The sequence below is a fragment of the Barbatula barbatula genome (genome assembly GCF_947034865.1).
Source record: "Barbatula barbatula genome assembly, chromosome: 4".
NCBI lineage: Eukaryota > Metazoa > Chordata > Actinopteri > Cypriniformes > Nemacheilidae > Barbatula > Barbatula barbatula.
This window is the reverse complement of record NC_136768.1, coordinates 13,155,572-13,170,183: the sequence shown is the minus strand read 5'-3', so window position 1 is coordinate 13,170,183 and position 14,612 is coordinate 13,155,572.

Sequence of the window (14,612 nt, the reverse complement as noted above, 5' to 3'; positions counted from 1 at the left end):
AAAGTTCAACCTGCCACAGGAGCTGCTCGTACAGTTCTACTCAGCTGTCATCGAATCCATAATCTGCACCTCCATCACCGTCTGGTTCGGCTCAGCCTCCAAAACTGACCTCGGAAGACTACAGCGGATAGTCCGGACTGCAGAGCGAATCATTTGCACTACTCTTCCTCTAGATAACAAACACGTGAGAGTGTATACTGGGCTGCATTGTTTTCTCTTTCGAGAGAGGAATCCTGTTGTACCGACCTTAAGATAACGCAACAACGCTACTCGTGTAATTGTATGTCCGCAAAGCAAACACCTAAAGCAACCGTAGTCGGCAGGGTTTGAACCTGCGCGGGGAGACCCCAATGGATTTCAAGTCCATCGCCTTAACCACTCGGCAGGACATCAACAAAAACAGCAAACAGTCCCCTGCCATGACCCGAAATCGCTGCGGCCACCAAAAAGAGTCATAACCATAATATGATCAAGGCAAGCCAACAGCCCTCTGGCGAAGTTGTGAGAGCAGGACTTCCCGACTACATCTACAGGGAGGGAAGCCTTTTGCTCAGCTGTCAAGGAATTTCTGGTGCGTGTGCTGAAGCAACGCACGATCAATACAAAGGGCGATGCCAGAACAGCTCACAAAGTAACGGTGAGGTACATGTGGACACCCATCGCCTGAACAGGGACTTGATCCCTGGACCCTCAGATTAAAAGTCTGATGCTCTACCGACTGAGCTATCCGGGCTCGTGAGGGCATGCCCCTAGTTTTGGGTGTAGACGCTCAAGGCGGGGGTGTCCTGCAGGTGCGGTTCTGTTGGTCGTTTCCGCCATTGTGTTTTACACTAGGCCCCGACGATGCTTCTCAGACTTACAGGGTTCTGTCAGCTTTGGGTTCTGTGCACCTTTCTGAAGTAGGGTTGTTCAGTCTTACATCTGGAGGCGATGCCACCTGTAGATTGCAGTTCATCAAGTACACCTGAACCGGGTAATGGGATTCTGGGAGTTGGCAGGTAAGTGAAACTCAGACGTGTTTTAAAACTACCCTGACAGCTTATCTTTGGTATTTTTCTGCTCTTGCATGCCTTATAGGTTCCTTCAAAGCAAACATTTGTAAAATCACAGAAATTGTTGTATGCTCACATTGGTTTACATTAAACATGTATAGTATAGATATAGACTGTGGTTCACAAATCTGATCTTGTGTGGTGTGCTATCATCGTCACAGCACACCACACGTTATAGGTGCAAAACTATTAAATCTATTAAGATACACCAGCTGGCAAGTAATTCTATATTATTTTGGTGCTCGGTACACAGTTTTGATGTAACGCTGCATGAAAGACGCATTAACAAAAAGCAGAAAGAGCGTGTCTACTGCACTTTGAGCAACAGCAGGCGAGCATACTGACAACCGGCCATTAGGCTGTTTATGCCAGGAACACGTTCCATCTGTAACAGAGCCGCTCGTTAACAAACACGTGAGAGTGTATACTGGGCTGCATTGTTTTTTCTTTCTAGAGAGGAATCCTGTTGTACCGACCTTAAGATAACGCAACAAAGCTGCTCGTGAAATTGTATGTCCGCAAAGCAAACACCTAAAGCAACCGTAGTCGGCAGGGTTTGAACCTGCGCGGGGAGACCCCAATGGATTTCAAGTCCATCGCCTTAACCACTCGGCCACGACTACAATAGATTACAGGTCCTCTGGGCTTATCGCGTGTGGCAAGGTGGGGCGAGCCGGCAGCGTAACAGGCGATGTAATGGGGCGTCAAATAACGGACAGGCAGGATATCAACAAAAACAGCAAACAGTCCCCTGCCATGACCCGGAATCGCTGCGGCCACCAAAAAGAGTCATAACCATAATATGATCAAGGCAAGCCAACAGCCCTCTGGCGAAGTTGTGAGAGCAGCACTTTCCCGACTACATCTACAGGGAGGGAAGCCTTTTGCTCAGCTGTCAAGGAATTTCTGGTGCGTGTGCTGAAGCAACGCTCGATCAATACAAAGGGCGATGCCAGAACAGCTCACAAAGTAAAGGTGAGGTACAGGTGGGCACCCATCACCCGAACAGGGACTTGAACCCTGGACCCTCAGATTAAAAGTCTGATGCTCTACCGACTGAGCTATCCGGGCTCTTGAGGGCATGCCCCAAGTTTTCGGTGTAGACGCTCAAGGCGGGGGTGTCCTACAGGTGCGGTTCTGTTGGCCGTTTCCGCCATTGTGTTTTACACTAGGCCCCGACGATGCTTCTCAGACTTACAGGGTTCTGTCAGCTTAGGGTTCTGTGTACCTTTCTGAAGCAGGGTTGTTCAGTCTTACATCTGGAGGCGATGCCACCTGTAGATTGCAGTTCATCAAGTCCACCTGAACCGGGTAATGGAATTCTGGGAGTTAAGGCAGACAGTAAAAAAAAATCAGTGTGGGGGGACTGATCATTGGTGGAGAGATTCACCAACAATGGCCTTACCAAACCCATATACTGCCATCTCAAATTTGACCCCAGCTTACCAATGGTTCACATGCATTGATTTGGTCAACGCTTTTTTCTGTATACCAATCTCAGAAGAATATAAATCGTGCCTGACAACGTGATGGCATTTTGTCACACCCAAAGCCACATAATGTGAAGGACATGCTTTCCTTTCTGGGATTGACAGGTTTCAGCAGAAACTATATCCCTATGTATGTAGCGGTCACCAAGCCATTACGAGACATGGTCAAGGAACAAGGCATGAGAAATGTGCAGGCAAAGTTAACATGGACCCCTGAAGCAGAAACGGCGTTCACTAAATTGAAAGGGGAGCTGTCACATGCAGCATATCTGCATAGCCCTGATTACAGCAAGGCATTTTTCTGGACGTTTCTGAAACAGGGAATAGCGCACATGGAGTACTTTTCCAGAAGCAGTCTATTGCTAGACGTGTGCTCATGTACGTCAGTGTCCTAATTGACGCCATTGAACAACGCCAGCCGGCTTGTGCCAGGTTCACTGCAGGATTGGCAAAGATCATTGAAAAGACATCTCACATTGTGATGGGTCATCAGTTAACGGTCCTGACCACGCACTCTGTCATGTCGTTTGTCAACTCTGAATCTAAATTTACGTTTTCACCGTTGAGGCAGAGAAAACTGTCCAAATATCTAACGGCGCCAAACATAACATATAAACACGACGGCATTAACATGGCAGATTTGTTCCACAAGGGGAACCACATAACTGTGCACCAATCACTGACCTGGCATCTCGTGTTCGCCAGGACTTAACTGCAACCCCTATCCCTGAAGCCTCGGACGTGATTACACTTTTCACGGACGGGTGCTGTTTCAGAGCTCATGACGGCTCTTTAGTCTCGGCTTACTCTGTTGTGCAGCAAACAGACTTAGGTTACACTACTAGGGAAGCAGAAAAAATAGAAGGCAAACAGTCAGCACAGAGAGCAGAACTAATTGCGGTCACACAAGCACTAAAACTTGCAGGCTCTGGTAAAGTCAACATTTACAGTGACTCAGCTTATGTCGTGGGTGCTGTCCATGTCGAACTCGCAGTGTGGCAAAGGAGTGGGTTCGTCACTACGTCTGGTAGGCCTATAGCACATGACGCAGAAGCACGTGCACTGTTGGACGAATTGAAAATTCCAGCAGCTGTTGCTGTCATAAAATGTCAGGGCCACTGTAAAACAGATGAGGCTGCTGACTTGGCTGCCAAAACAGCTGCAGGCTATCAGGTGACCATGATGGTACAGACTGACTGTTCATATGTGAAATTGTTATCATCTTTCAGCAGAGAAACACTTGTGGCCGAACATGGCAAATGCACACCAGAAGAACTGTCGACGTGGACAGAGTATGGGGCCCTGTGTGCACCAGATGGTCTGTGGCAGGCCCCAGATGGCAGACCAGCATTGCCCATGAGCCTGTCACGCTCTATCATAATCCAAGCACACACTATGTCGAACGTGAGTTCGAAACAGATGATGAAAACATTGCAATATTGGTGGCATCCTTTTTTGACGGCTATGGTGTCTAACTTTGTACTTTCATGCGACATTTGTCAAAAACATAAAGTCAAACCAACCTTAAAACAGTTAAAGGGCACATTTTTGCCATTGCGAGGCCCAGGAGAGGAAATCGTGATTGACTTTACAGACATGGTAGAGAGGGTGCAAGGGAAACGGTATTTGTTGGTGATAGTTGACCAATTCACAGGTTGGCCTGAGGCTTTTCCTTGTGGAAAAGAAGACAGCACTGCAGTCATTAAGTGTCTCATAAATCATTACATCCCAAATTACGGTTTTCCCAGGCGTATCCGTTCAGATAACGGATCGCATTTCAAAAATGAGCATTTATACATCGTAGAGAAATCTTTGGGTCTAACGCATGCGTTTGGGGCCGTCTATCATCCTGAATCGCAAGGTAAGGTCGAACGGATGAACCTAACGCTGAAACTTAAATTGGCTAAAATCTGTGCACAGACCAAATTATCATGGCTATCAGCTCTTTCGTTGGCTCTAATGTCTGTACATTCCTCTGTTCCAGGACCGTCGACGCCGCTGAAGCCGGACACCTGTGTACCACTTTCACATTGTGTATATTTTGATAAACTGACTGCTATGGTTCAACATTTCTCTCAGCAGACTCCCTCTGACATTGCTGAAGAACCTGTCGAGCCCCGTCCACATTGGGTCCGTCTGAAGAAGTTTCGAAGGAAGTGGAATGAGCCACGCTGGACGGAGCCTCTGAAAGTGACGGCAAGGACGTCACATTGTGTCCGCCTATCTGGCAAGGGCGACACCTGGTATCACTTGTCTTCTTGTGTTAACTGTGATCCACCAAACAGGTCACTGTCAGAGACTGCTGTGGACCTGAGGGCTCAGGTCCAAAAGAGGGAGGGTATCTCTGGAGCAGCAGAAAGTGGGACACAAGCATCAACAACAGGGGCATTAAAAATCTAATCTAGTGCAAAAAAGGCTGTGGTTTGGACAATTTAGATTTTCAAAAAGTCAAGAGTATATTGAGACAGGTGTTCACATGAGTACATATAGTGATAACTATATACTCATTATAATCAAGGGTTATCAACATTTTCATATTATTTTTTATCGTAATCTCTATATCTTAATTTTCTTTCTAATTCTTTCTTATCAATATATATTGTTGTGATTGTGATTTTTCATATTTTAATATTCACATTTTCCATATTTTTCATATTTTCTATTTTTCATATTTTAATATTCACCGTTTTTAAATTTTTCATATTCAGTTTTTTCCATATTTTTCATATTTTTATGTTGCTATTGTGATTTTTATATTGTCATATTAATTAACGTATAACCATTTGTTCCTTACAATTAGGTACATTTTGTGTGATTTTAACCATATATTTTTCCTTAATCCCATATTCCCATTAAGTATACTGTGTGTTTAACCATTTAAATTTTCAAGAGTGTGTTTATTGTTCCTTTAAAGTCCAAGAGAGGGTAACGAGACGAAGCTGTGGGAAAACTGTAAACTGTTGGGGATCTTATTAATAATCTCAGGAGTTGTAGTAGGAATAATTTTTAGCCTAACTGAGGGTCAGGAAAGCAACAACACTATATCGAAACCGAGACACAAAAGAGCCATAGCCGATACGAGGTTACCATGTGAACAACTCGTAATTAACTATGTTTGGGGTAAGACCACATCATTTACTTTCGACCTATGCGCTGTCATTAATTGCGGGGGGGAAAATTGCTCATGGAGGGGGTACGAGGTATATGTATGTATGGACGGGAATATGGACAGTGTTTGTAAGGCGTACCAGTCTAGGCAAACCTTTAGGGGTGAATGGTGTCCGTCATGGAATTAGGTAATAGCATATGCCGGTGGTTGGACCCCGAAAGAACCCAGCCTTTGGACCCGTACCTCGGCAAAATTTGATTTTAAAATGCAAAGAGATTACAGTACAAGCCAAAATCCACTCACCCTTTCAATATCCACCAGAACGGGATCAGCCAATTATACAGGGGAGTTTTTCCTTATAATGGGGGTGCACATGCAAGGAACAGATAGAAAAGCAGTAATAAAATTTGTTGTGGACAGTTCACCTGAGGAGGAAAGAAATGGGACAGTAGCTGAGAACAAAAGAATGGGGTAGTAGAAATAGATTACACCATGTTAAAACCAGAAGATATGATAGAAAGTGCCACAGGATATGGGGGAAATAATTTGTGGCTGGAATGGATAATTACCACAGCCAGAGAACAGAGCTTATTGATCAATAACAGAGTCATTTCAGGAGTTTGATTGGCGGGTGTACGCTGGCGCGACTCGCTGCCGCTGCTCTCCGATTGTGTGTTTAATTTTGGGCTTTTTAACTTCAGTTTTTATTGAATTATTATTTTTTAACTGTTTATTGCCCTGTTGATAAACTGTCATCGATTACTGCGTTCATACTAGCTACATCTGGCTCCTTTTGACCAAAATGTGGCTCAGCAAGTGGGCGATACTCATGTGGATGGCTGCGCTACTCCTCACAAGTTCCTCGTCGGCTATGTTTCAATACTCGACTGCTGAGCTTCTCAAACTCTGCTTCAATCCGACTGCCTCAGCAGTTTTAAAATCGACGCTGCACCCTGGCCCGGAAAACGCTCACTTACCTCGTCGGAGATATCTTCATCGTGGGTCTCGACGGAGTTTCAACATTGATGCTTTCACCTCAATCAACTCCTTCTGGTCTTCATCTCGCCGTCAATCGAGATCATCCAGCAGGAAGGTGGACCAGAGTGTGCTAACCCAGGTCTGCTAATGCTAGCTCTGTTTCCCACAAGAACAACTTTAACGATCTCCACTTTGGTTTATACAACATCCGATCCCTTTCGGGCAAAGGACCTTTTCTCCAGGATTTCATTAATGACCGCAAATATGACTTCTTTACTCTGACAGAGACTTGGCAGCAACCACATGACTTTTCCTAGTTGAACGAAGCAACTCCCCCCGGGTTTGTTTACAGTTGTAAACCCCGCGTTACAGGTCGTGTTGGAAAGTCTCGGATGTCTCTATGCCACTCTATCAGTCATTTGAGTCTCTTGTCATTAAACTAAATGGTCCATCCCCTATTATTGTAGCCACCGTGTATCGTCCAGCTAAACCAAATTCAGAATTCATTAATGAATTTTTAGCTTTTCTTACATTTATATCACCTCTTTCCCCTAATATCATTCTCCTCGGTGATTTTAACATCCATATTGATAATGACAATAACTACCTCACAAAAGACTTTAAATCATGCCTTGATAGTTTTGAATTGCAGCAGTTTATACATTTTCCTACCCATTCAAAGGGCCATATCTTGGATCTACTTTGCTGCTTTGGTGTCACTCCTTTTAATTGTACTGCTTATGACTTTCCCATTTCTGATCATAAACTTATTTCATTTAATGCTAAGGTGACACTGTTCAAAACGAAACTGTTACGTCAAATCTCTTTCCGTAACATCAAGTCCATTGACCCAGCAGCTTTAAATTCTGGTATTGCCAATCTTCCTAATATCAACTTCACATCCTCCCCTGATGAACTGCTCAGTCACTATGATTGTGGCCTACACCATCTCGTCGATACCCTGGCCCCAATAAAAACACGGTTTGTTTCCTTTTCCCAATCCGCACCCTGGTTTACTTCTGAACATCGCCAACTGAAAGCTAGAGGTCGCCAACTGGAACGCCTCTATAGAAAAACTGGTTTGCACATCCACAAACAAATGTTTTATACCCATTTACTTTCTTATAAAGATTCTCTTTCCACTGCAAAGTCTAACTACTATACAGATTTAATCAGTTCAGGCTCTGGTAACTCTCAAGCACTTTTTTCACTGGTGCATAAAACACTTCGTCCACCTGTTTCTCTACCACCTCATTTTTACTCCACTGACTCATGTAATTCCATAATGCCATTTTTTACTACTAAAATTTATCATATACATCAACAGGTATCCCCTCAGATCGCAACCCTCAAACCATCCTCGGATGTTCAAACATCTTCTTGTCATCTTTTATCTGCTTTCACTCTCCCCTCTGCTGCTGAAATAACAAATTTTGTTCGCAAATCTAAATCACCAACTTGCCAACTTGATCCTCTCCCGACTACATTGGTTAAAACGTGCATTCACTCCCTGACCCCTCTTATAACTGCAATTATCCATTCCTCGCTTATCACTGGTATTGTTCCGTCTCCCCTCAAAACAGCTGCAAAAAACCCTATTCTCAAGAAACCTGGAGCTGACCCCAGCAACTTTAACAATTTCCGTCCAATTTCCAACCTCCCCTTCCTTTCTAAAATTCTTGAAAAAACAGTTGCCTCTCAGATTCATGACCATCTCACTCAAAATAGTCTATATGAACAGTTCCAATCTGGTTTCCGTCCCCTCCATAGCACCGAAACAGCTCTTCTTAAAATCACCAATGACCTCCTCACGGCTGCGGATTCTGGATTACTGACAATCATCATCCTTCTGGACCTGAGTGCGGCTTTTGACACCATTTCCCACACCAACCTTTATCGACCGATTAGCTTCCCTTGGATTATCTGATACGCCCCTGCACTTGTTTAAATCATATCTCTCTGGCCGTACTCAGTTTGTACAACTTAAAACTTTCAGATCCCACTCTGGCCCCCTTTCCTCTGGTATTCCCCAAGGCTCTGTCCTTGGACCCCTTTTGTTCATTATCTACCTTCTCCCTCTTAACCAAAGATAACCAATCTTTCACGGGCAGGTCCATTTACACCAAAGAAAGCAAATTATACTTGCTATGATATTAAACGTCAATCACCAACCAGCAACCTGGGGGAGATAAACAAGGAGTGGTGTGATCAGATAATAGTAGATAATGGGACTAGAATAGGTACGTGGGCTAGGGCAGGGTTTGTATTATTATTGTGGAGATTAAAGATTGTTTACTAGGATACCTGAGCAGGCAAAGGGAGTGTGTGCTTTGGTAAGACTGGGAGCCCCAATAACCCTGATAGGAGACAGAGCAGTCAGAACGGAAACCGTGAATTCAGCAACATTGACTAGAAGACGTAGGAGACACATCATTAAACAGAGAGCAATAGGTTCAAGTGTAGATTTATCATTAAATAGTCCTACGTATATCGATGCTATAGGAATTCCCAGAGGTGTACCGGATGAATATAAACTAGCAAACCAAGTGGCAGCAGGTTTTGAGAATATACCGATAAAAGCTGCTCTTTTTCCAGCCACCCCAAACAAGAATGTAGATAGGATTAATTATGTCCATTATAATGTGATGAGATTAGCAAATATGACAAGGGATGCCGTAGATGGTTTAGCGGAGCAGCTAGCACCAACTTCACTGATGGCTATACAGAACCGTATGGCTCTAGACATGTTATTGGCAGAAAAGGGAGGAGTATGTGTTATGTTTGGTGATCTTTGTTGTACTTACATTCCTAATAATACTGCCCCAGATGGATCAGTGACTAGGGCATTGGAAGAATTGAGAACTTTGTCTATCGAAATGAAGGAACATTCAGGAGTAAATAATCCTATTGGAGATTGGCTAGACAAGGCACTAGGCAAATGGAAATCAGTAATAATTTCAATTGTGGTATCAATAGCTGTATTTGTAGGTATTTTGGTCTCATGTGGATGCTGTTGTATTCCCTGTATCAGATCACTATGTAACCGATTGATAGTAGCGGCAATAGAACAGAAAGACCTAACCCCTCCCAAATATACCATGCCTCAATTGTCTGGCGACCACTTCCTAGATGAGGATGATTGTGTCTAAGAGAGGAACTGAAGGATTTTTATTGTGATTTTTATTGTGGTTTAAACGTGCCTTTACATTTAATATGTTTTTTTGATTTCATTATTGATTACTAACTGTGCATAATATGTTGAAAATATAACCAGTGTAACCAAGAGTTAGGGGGATGATTTTGAGTGTATTTTCCACAGGAAACGGAATGTGTGGGTGTAAAAATTAGATTACACACGGAGCCCCATGGAATGTGGTGGATTGTGTAGTGTTTCTATATAATTTGTTGCAGATGGTCCGAGAGCAAAGCAGTGTGACCTGGTTGGCTGAGACAGAACAAATGAGAGGAAGCGGATTGGACGAGTCCCAGGCTTTTACGGCGTCTTGAAATATTATAAAAGCTGTGAAACAGTTTTTTTGTGTGTCTGTCCTTTGTAAGACGTCGGTTCTTTGTGTAAGACTTTGCATCTGAGGACCCACCCAGCTGTTGTATTTTGAATCTTCTGATCAATAAATTTCAACATTTTCTTAACTGGCCTCTCTCCAATTTTGAACACGCCGAACATTGAAGAAATGTTCATCAGCTTAAAGTAAGTGTTGAATCAGAAAAAAATGTTAGAGACAAAAAAATGTTAAGTGACCCCAAGAGGATCGGCCTGGTGGAACACTTTAGGAACAAAGCCACCTAAAGGAGGTTGGAAAGCTTTTCCGGGCCAAGATCTCAGTATAAACGGTAAGTTATTTTTTATAAATATTAACCAGCGAACACATTATGTAATTGCTTTTTTGTAGTTGTAATTTAATATTGGTGACGTAGTAATAAAGTACCATAGAGAAGTCAAAATAAATCCAGGCTGAATCGAAATAAGCCTACGTTACATTAGAAGCGTGTCCTACTCTGTTTCAGTCTCCAGTCAGGACTGGTCGTTTTTACCGAAGTTGTTCTGACAGGAAATTTTGTTTTACTATACAAACTAACTATGAAAACATATCACAGTGAAGTCTATGACGATGTTTTGTCAGCTTTATTGTTTGCTTTTATATTAGTTTTAAAGTAATAAACAATTCTGGTATAGGGTTTAGCAGGAAAATTATCATGGCAACTTTTTTCCAGTAATATGATAAGTTCAACAACCTTATCACTTTAAATAACTTTTTTGTTACAGTTTTTTACAATTGCTTACACACTAAAATTTAACTTTTCCCACAATTCGCAAAACCGTAAACTCAAGGAGCAAAACACAAGGCTAGATTTGCACAACTGTAAGCACATTGTCAGCTTCACACTATTTGCAAAACATTACACACAGTGATTTGCAAAACACTAAACACACTTGTATACATCAGACACAGACGTATATCATGATGTCACTTCCTTGCAATTCCAAAGCACTGACTGTCAAATGAGCACTGCGATGAGCCAATCTTTTAAACACAGCCATCAGGTGCACAAACACATGATTGCTAAATTGTAGACACACCAATCAGGTTTAAGCACTATAAAAAATGCAGCAGGTAGGTTCACATGCCTTCAAACAAAATGGAAGGAGTCAGAAGAAGAGTGAGGGTGAGAGGAGGAGTACACAGAGGAGGAGGAGAACACAGAGGAGGAGGAGAACACAGAGGAGGACGAGGAGGAGGAGGACGAGGAGGAGGAGGAGGAGGAGAACACAGAGGAGGAGGAGGAGGACACAGAGGAGGAGGAGGAGGTAGAGGTAGAGGCAGAGGAGTAGAAGGAGGCAGAGGAAGAGGTAGAGGAAGACCTGAAGCAGGAGGAGAACATGCACAAAGAAGAAGAGGAACAAACTTATCAAATGACATTCGTGCAACACTAGTGGACCATGTTGTGAACCACGGATTGACGCTGAGGGAGGCTGGACTGAGAGTTCAGCCAAATCTTAGCAGATATACAGTGGCATCTGTCATAAGGACTTTTCGACAGGAAAACAGGGAAAAGAAGATCTGTCTACAGTTATTACGGTATTGTATGCTCCATATTAGCACTTGTGATACCCCTTCCTGTGATATTGTACAGTAAGTTACATGTATTATTCTCTACATAGGACTGAGGGACGGGAACGACAAGGAGGAAGAGGGCCCATATTCACGCAAGAACAAGAGAGAGAGATAATAAACATGGTTTTGGCCAATAATGCTATCAGGCTCAGAGAACTACAAGCAAACATTATCGGTGACCATGCCATTTTCCATAATGTCCATCAGGTCTCTCTGTCAACACTGGCACACATCCTGAAAATACATCACGTTCAAATGAAACAACTTTATCGAGTGCCTTTTGAGCGGAATTCAGAGAGGGTCAAACGGCTGCGGCATGAATATGTGGAGGTTTGTATTGTTCACTTTAGCACTGTGTTATTGCATACTCCACACATTACTTTTGTACATTGACTGTAATATACTAGACCTATCCTGAACCGCACAATGTTGTCTTTCACTGTATTTCAGAGAGTTTTGAAGATGGTTGCTGAGTAAATCCTCCATGAATTCATATATATTGATGAGGCAGGGTTCAACCTCACAAAAGCAAGAAGGAGAGGCAGAAATATCATCGGCCACAGGGCTATAATCAATGTCCCAGGGCAACGTGGGGGTAACATCATCCTTTGCGCTGCCATTTCACAGCATGAGGTCCTCCACCGCCATGCTAGAATGGGCCCTTACAACACACCTCACATTCTCACATTTTTAGACCGATTGCACCACATCGTCACAGCAGGTAATGAAATGCACCAGATACAATACACTGTCATCTGGGACAATGTGTCATTCCACCGCGCTGCTTTGATCCACGACTGGTTTCAACACCATCCACAGTTGACAGTACTATACCTTCCACCATACTCTCCGTTTCTAAACCCTATCGAAGAGTTTTTCTCTGCATGGCGGTGGAAGGTTTACGATCTTCAGCCCCAGGCTCAGGTTCCCCTCATTCAGGCCATGGAGGACGCATGTGACCGACTCGACGCCGCAGCTGTGCAAGGATGGATTCGACATTCAAGACGGTTCTTCCCGCGTTGTCTTGCTTATGAGGATATTGCTTGTGATGTTGATGAAATTATCTGGCCAGATCCAGCTAGGCGAAGAGATAATGTATAGTATGTTTACTGTAGTATTTTCTGTACAATATTGTCAATTTGTTGGAAATAAATGATATTTTCCTCAGTCTGTAGAATTGGTCTTGTGTAGTCTTTGGTGAATTATTGTATAGTTGCACTTTTGTGTACTTCATTTACAGTACTCTAATCGCTGAGAATTAAACTTGCTACAAGTGTTTTAGGTTAGCAACAGTAGTGTGCAAATGGTTCAAAAAGATTACAGTCATATGAAATGTGTGTGTTTCGTATGGTAACAAAATATTGTTTTTAAAAAGTTGTGGATAGTTTTGAAAAATGCGTTCCATTTTGCAAATGATCTGAAGTGTTGTGCTACTTTGGTGAAGTGTTGTATTAATTGTGTGTAGTGTTTTGACAAGCCGGGCCCTGTTTTCAAAATTGTGCTTAAGCAATCGTAAAAAACTGTAATAATAGCATAATTATTTACTGTAATTATTTTGTCAACTACAAAATGGATTTATTATGCTACAATAAAATGGCTATAATGTATATTTATAAAGTTCAACATAAACACGTATTACCCACGATTATGTGCAGACATTTTAATGAATTAGGTGTCAATCACTTCTTTATACAGAAGACCTTGGGAAAATAAGAAAGGCAGAACGTCAGTGGATAGAGACACACAAAAGGTGGACTGTATCAAAACCAGAGGTATGTTACACTATCATATGGCAGCCCCCTAAAATAATGAAAATCGAATATTAATTCCCCTTAAATAGGTATTCTCCCATTTTTTGTCTCTTTAAATATCTTTGTTTTTCTCCTTTTTTTCCTCAATTGTTCTGCATTTTCAAAATGCTTTCTGATTTGTCAGGCTACATTTGAGGATGATGGTTCCTCAGATGATAAGGGTAAAAGTCCTCAAAACCAGGAGTTTGAGGTATGCTCTTACACCCGTGTTTGTATACATATTTTTTGTATACATACTTATTACTTATTACACAGCGCTGGAATACTTGATGGGTTGTTGCGACAAAGGTCTACATCAAAAATTAGCTAATAAAATATTTCAAATAATTTTTACATGTTCAATAATTTATCAGGTAAGAAATGTAATAAGTGGGATAATGTACAAGCAGCCAATTGTGTTGTGTCTCTCAGGATAAACATATTAGACGGGAACAGAGTAAACTGTAAACTCTTTATTAGCCTGTGCCGTCACGTAACCAGCACGCTAGTACAACATATCAGAACCCACATGCCAGTCCCGGAAACCGGAAGGCCTTTTCTCTTAAAGGGCAAGGCACCTTTTAATCTATCATACGGTAACATGTCTACATCCTTTCCCCTTAGTTAAGTTCTCCCTTAATTATATAAAACATGAATGGCCCAATAAACAATGCTGAGTTTGTAAACAAGCAACAACATGACTGCATAGATTTCAATTGCAAATAATGAGTGAGCAATGTCAAAATGTGCCAACTAAGCATGCGGTCACAACATTAGGCATAACAACAAAGAACATAACACTGTTGTATACAGAAAACACAATGCACCACTTTAAACAGGTATTCCTCGATATACGAGTCTCCAAGAATCTCTATATCGGAAAGTTATTTTCCGTATTTTGGATTGGGTTTGCATATACGACCTGAGCGTGTTATGTAAGGTACATTACTGATTTTGGCAGGAGACTGTTGGGGGTGCTTTGGCAAATCAGTAAGTGTGAGCTGTGATTGGGTAGGGTGTGGTTGTGTCGTGTGTGGTGTATGGTCGGAGAAGTCTTT